Source organism: Cebus imitator, unplaced genomic scaffold (genome assembly GCF_001604975.1).
Source record: "Cebus imitator isolate Cc_AM_T3 unplaced genomic scaffold, Cebus_imitator-1.0 Scaffold47, whole genome shotgun sequence".
Taxonomy (NCBI): Eukaryota; Metazoa; Chordata; class Mammalia; order Primates; family Cebidae; genus Cebus; species Cebus imitator.
Window position 1 is genome coordinate 2,920,445 of NW_016107362.1, and position 6,508 is coordinate 2,926,952.

Consider the following 6,508-nt stretch of genomic DNA (forward strand, 5'->3'; position numbering starts at 1 on the left):
TTCTGAGTAGGCTGAGGCATAAAGAATGTAAAATGAGGTAGAATGTACAGTCTTTATGCTGTAAAGCGTGACTCATGATGCAAGTGTGGCTACCTATTTGACAAAGGGAATCCTGCTCCTAGAATAAATCCTCAAATGGAGATTTTGATATACAGGAACTGATGATCTTAGCATGTGTGTCTTTGTTGAACTTCAGCTAAAGATAGGTGCAGAGAAGAGAGCATTATACTTGACTAGACTGAAAAATTCTGAATATGAGGAGAATTTTCTTTGGTTAGAGATATATTTAGATATACACAAGTTTGAGCAAGTTCATAAAACATCAAAAGGTAGGATATGCCAATGAAAGAGTGGTCAGTTTTTCAAAGGCTGACTATGAATTATGACCTAAAAAATATCACAGTTTATTGGGCAGTGTTGACAGCACAGTCTTCATTCATTCATTCATTCATGAATTCATTCATTCAAGAAATATGTATTTAGTAACTCCAAGTACTGCTTTGTGTATTATAGATGTAAAACAGAGAGAAACCCCTGAATTAATTGATCGAACTAATATTCTAGTAGGGGAAGATCCAAAATAAATAAAATAACATAAAATGAGTAAATTGCCCAGTTAGAAGTAATAAATACTATGGATGAAAATTGTAAAAAGGAAATAGTAATAGAGAATTTGTTGGGAGAGTTACATGTGAAATTTTAAATATCATGACCAGAGAATGCTACAGTAAAAGATATGAAGTAGCAGGACTTCAAATAGGCAAAGGAGGTACAGGTATCTGTACAGGTATCTGGGAAAAGATAAATCCAGGTAGAAGGAACAGAAAGTACAAAGGCCCTGAAGTTAGGGTTGGTATTTCTGAGATGAGTTCATCAACATATTTTTTTCCCTAACCTATTTGGTATACAAGTGTACACAGAGAGTTTCAAAAATGTTGTGAATCTTCTACTTCCTGAGTTGAATAATGGGATTATGGTGGTTTTATAATTGTGATTCATAGGTTACATATACATTTCTTATTTCTTTACATGATTATTAAAAGACAGAGGCTCTTTGCACCTTGTAGCTCTGCTTTTGGCAGAAAGAAGCAGGGCTGAGTTCAATTGGTGAATTTTTTTTAATAATTTATTTATTTTACTTTAGGTACATACTATATCTGGCATTTCTCCCCATGTTATCCCTCTCCACCCTCCCTTCCCTCCCCACCCCCCGTTGTCTCTCCCCTACCCCCCCAACTGTCCCATGTATGATGCTCCTCTCCCTAAGTCCATGTGTTCTTTTTTAATAATTCAATGTTATATCATACATATATAAATAATTTAGAGTATAACAAATGAATACCCACATATTATCTAGTTAAATAATCAGTTATTACTGGGTCCTTCAAAGTCTGACCTCATTTACCCCATGTACAGGTACATGATTACATGTACGTGTATCCTGGAGGTAACCACTAGCCTTAATTTTTCGTTTTGAAATGTGCTAATAATGTGTGAAGTTATTCCAATAGCCATAGTTGAAAGCCATTCTAGACATTCTACCTGTACAAATTCAGCAATGTCATGAAATATATCTATGTTTCAGTATCTTCATTCCTAATACAAAGAAATTAGAGTAGATGACATAAGTTTTTTTCTAGTCTTACATGACTCACTAAATTCCAGAAATGGAGGAAGCATTTGGCCTCATCCTACGACACAATAATCTGGGATATGTTTGAAATACACATGCAAAGCAAATGGAAGTATCTTCAAGATATAAGGGATTATGGAAAATTCAGTTGAGAAATACATATAAAATTTGATCATGTTTTTCATATACTTTCTAGTATTTCACTTCCTCAGACAAACTGTCCCTGACTAGTGTATACTACGAACCCCAACCTCCCCACTGAAGTCACTGTCTACACCATACTTTGTTACCTTTTTCTTCACAGTAAGTACCACATCATTTGATATCATATTGTGTATTTACTTGTTTTTGTTTGTTTGTTTGTTCCTCCCGTTCCATATAATGACAATTTCCAGAAAATTGCAAGAGGCTAGAGTATTTCCCTTGTTCACTGATGAAATCCTGGGGTTTAACAACACATAAAACTGATGCTCATTGTGTATATATGCACATTTTGAAGACATGATGATTTTTAGGGACAATAAAGCTTGCTTACATGTTTACCATCTAGAATTTGATAGGAAGGGAAAGAGGTTTGCATAAGGGAGGCATTTTCTCTTCATTTTATATCCTTTTTATTGTTTGAACTTATCATCGGCCTGCATTATATTCATAATAAAGCACACATGATCGAAAGGCATTAGACATACCAGGCCTTCTGAAAATCTCAGGTGGCATTATTTTTACCCCATGGGCCTTGCTGAAGTCATGAAAGATAGAAATCATATCCGTAGGCCAGGCGCAGTGGCTCACACCTGTAATCTCAGCACTTTGAGAAGTCAAGGTGGGTGGAAACGAGGCCAGGAGATAGAGACCATCCTGACTAACATGGTGAAATCCCCTCTCTACTAAAAATACAAAAAATTAGCCAGACGTGGTGGCACATACCTGTAGTCCTAGCTACTTGGGAGACTGAGGCAGGAGAATCGCTTGAACCTGGGAGGTGGAGGTTGCAGTGAGCCAAGATTGTGCAACTACACTCGCCTGGGTGACAGAGCGAGACTCCATCTCAGAAAACAAACAAACAAAAAAAGAAATCATATCCTTAATTTCTACAAGCCAAGAATGTGGTCTTTCTGAAAAGTAGGCAAAAAATAAGTATTAAAGATAATATTCTAAATATAATTATTCATTTTAACATAAAAAGGTTAAAGTTTCAACCATCCTTTTATGTTTTAGGTTCATTTATTTGTAACTTATTGATAATCTGGATAAATTTTGCTGCTAAAACAATAAGGTAATATGGCTTTTCTTTGTATTTTTATGAATTCCACATACTCCATAAGGATTAAATTTATTTTAGGTTGCAAAGGATAAAACATACCCCATTCTAAAAGCAAGCAAGCAAATAAACAAAAAACTATAGTGATTTAAACACATTGGGTGTTTTGAAACTGTTTGTCTCCCATAACAGAAGTTTGGAGACAGAGAGATGAGGCTGGCATAATGGCGCCAACAAGTCAGCAGTGTCCTGTTACTTCCAACTTTCTTCACAGTCTTTAGGAGAGGGTGCTAAATCTCCAACCACCACATATACACTTCAGGCAACAGTAATGAAGCAGAGATAAAAGACATAAAAAGCATATTTCTGTACAGAGTCAGGTTCCTCATGGAGTCTTCCTCAAGTTCCCTCTAACATGACTGTTTACATCATTTTGGCAGATCCTGGTCTCATGGCCATGCCTAGCTCTTAGAAAAGCTGCATAATATATTCCTGTGGCTGGTGTTATTAATGATTTGAATAAGTCTGATATCATTACAATGGAACAAGAGAAAATAGATGTTGGATAGGCATATATTCTCTGCCATAATCAATTGATTGTTTTGTAATCAGAAATACATGGTGCATATGTCTTTCTGGGTAAAATCAAAGCAAAACAAAATAAACATCCTGGTGAAATCTTGCTAATTGCTAGTAACTCATTTAGCTTTTTTCCTAGGCATATATTTCTAACCATGAAAATGGAATTTCCTAAGAGGGGAATACTATCTGATACTTGGGACAGAGTCATTTTACAGTGATTTAGTGATTTCTCTGTTCTTGAAAGCAATAGAGTTTTTGTTCTTATCTCTTTTATTTCAGGGAATAAAAGATGAATGGATTGATGGTGCTGAGATGAACAGGAAATACTTTATTCAGACGTGGGGTGTTCAAAGAATGAACTGTCAGTTTTCTCAGTGATTTATCATAAAGTCACTAAACAGAGGCAGCAATAAGCTCAAGGCAACATCTTGTAGTTACCTTGGAATTGGGAGAGCGTATGGATGGAACCCTCAGTGACTATGAGTGATGGGAAGAGCCGTTTATATTTGATGTTTTCAATTTTCAGTTGCAATTTAAATATTTCATCTTTATAATATTATTTGTGTTTAATTATACCTCTTCAAATAAATTATGTCTAACTTCTTTGAGCTGGGGTCTTTTGAGAGACAACTCTCACATATTTCTGCATGTTTTACAAGCAAAGGAACTAGCTGCCTTTTTTTCCAAAACTATTTTTCAAAAATTTTTGCTAGTGAACAACCCTGGAAGAGTTACTATATCCCTCTGGAGAAAAGTTCTGGTTTGTTTACTCTACAGTACAATAAAGATAATGTCTTCCTTTGAGGAAAAGTTCAAGAAGGCTTACTGTCAATTTTAAAAGATTAGCATCTCCTAAACTTGGGATTCCTGTTTTGTAGGAATCACTTTCTCTTCTTTCTGTTATCCTGTGAGGACTGTGACCTGATAAGCTAGCACAAAATTAACATGCTCTGGCTACCGCCGTGAATAAAAAATTACCATTGTGAGTAATAAACTGTCTATTGTCTCTTATCCAGAAGTCTCATGTCTTTTGCTGAGCTGGCATTCAAGATGCTGTGGCATGCTAATGTGTTAGTTGCAAATAAGTTAAGATCTCAGATACTTCACAGTTCCTGATGGAGTTTCCACACTCAAATGTATTGGCAGGGAATTTATTAGGTTTACAGTACTTACAGCTTCCATATTCTTGTCTGAGGAAATCTAACCTCCTTTCTTGACAAGTGGTTGTTTGAAGCATATGTGAATTTATGTCCACAAATAGCTGTGTGTAACCAACTCTGGACTGGCAGAGATTATGACATGGCTTAACGTGGGAGGGCTGCCCAACTGTGGGAGCCCATCTGAACCACTCTAATTCTGTCTTTTGGGGAAATGATTGTAAGACATGCAGAGTATCAATGGTCGGGAGCTGTGCAGAAACCAACAGATGCATGACTATATAGTAGAATGGGTAGGCACAGTCATGCATCTTTAATGTCAGGTTCTTGAATAAATCAACTTTTTCATTACAGCTATTCTTGGACACCTGAGAAATCTATTAATTTTTGAGCCATAATATGCATTTCCAGGGTGTGTGATATTCTTTACTTCTCCATGTTTACTTATAATATCCTTCTCTGACTGAAAGTAATCAGAATGTGTTACTACTCTTGTAACAGCAAAGTGGCAAGACAACAAAGGGAAGAAAGATGGTAACCTTCTCAAATGAAATCTGGGTAAGGATTTACCTGACACAAGGTTTAACTAAACTATGCTTCTAGTGTTTCCTGAATTGAAAGGATTTAGAAATCCTGATCTGACAATTAGGTATTACAGTTCTTAGCAACAGATGCTGTTAGAACATGAATTTAAACAGCTGATTTGTGTTGATAAAACATTAGGATCATTTCAGAACAACTGATCATAATGTGCTGTAGTTTTTTTACCTGGTGTGCTGTAACTCCCATCAGTGAGTCAGAAGTGATATCTCTGCTGATTAATCAGGTAAAATGGAACAAACCTGAAAGTCTTTAAAAAGGTGTTCAAGAAAACAAAATATTAAGTAGTTTATATAACTGATAGTTTTTAGGTTCCACTTATACAGGTTAAAAAACAGAGTCAAAATATGTGGATTTTAGTAAGAGCGTCTATTTTGATGATTTAGTTTTTACTAGAAAATATCTACTTGGACGAAACTCTAGGACACATTAACAAATGATGGTCTACAATGGGAAATAAATCCCATAGCCTCTGATTATCTACACTAATGGGAACGTTGTGCCAGAACCAGAGGAGAAGAAAGCTGGCTTCACTTTACTTGACTAAGGTTGATTCAAAATTTATACCATCATACAGTAGCTAATAGTGTTCAGATGGTCATGCACAAGACACATGCCTGAGGGAAAAAACAATCTCAGAGCCTCACACTCTAACACAGAATGCATATATGACTCGCAGTAAGAGAATATGATTGCCAAGTCTATTAACTTTTCTAAAATATTAGTAATTGTAGAATACTTCCATAGTGATATAATTCTCTTTCTCTCTCTCTCTCTCCCCTTGTGCGTGTGTATATGTGTGTGTGTGTGCGCGCGCGCGCGCGCGCGTGTGTGTGTGTGTGTGTATGTGACCATACCTACATTGAATCTGATCTCCTGACTTCTATATTTAATTATCATGAAGATCCCTCACATTAAGCCAGGCCATTGTTTCCTAAAGGGTGTTCTGTGGAACACTAATTTTGTTAACTATTTTATGAAAATATTTGGAGATAGTATATTTCAGACTTTGGCATTGTATTACCTGGTCTCATAGACTCATAATGCAGATGACACTGCTTACAATTCTGAGAATTTCTATAGCATGAAAATCTGTTTCATTTTTTAGCTCAGTGTTTCCTAATCTTATAGAACAAGGAAATATTTTTAAAATAATATTTCTTAAGATTACAGGACTGTAATCCCAGCATTTTGGGAGGCCGAGGCGGGTGGATCACGAGGTCAAGAGATCGAGACCATCCTGGTCAACATGGTGAAACCCCGTCTCTACTAAAA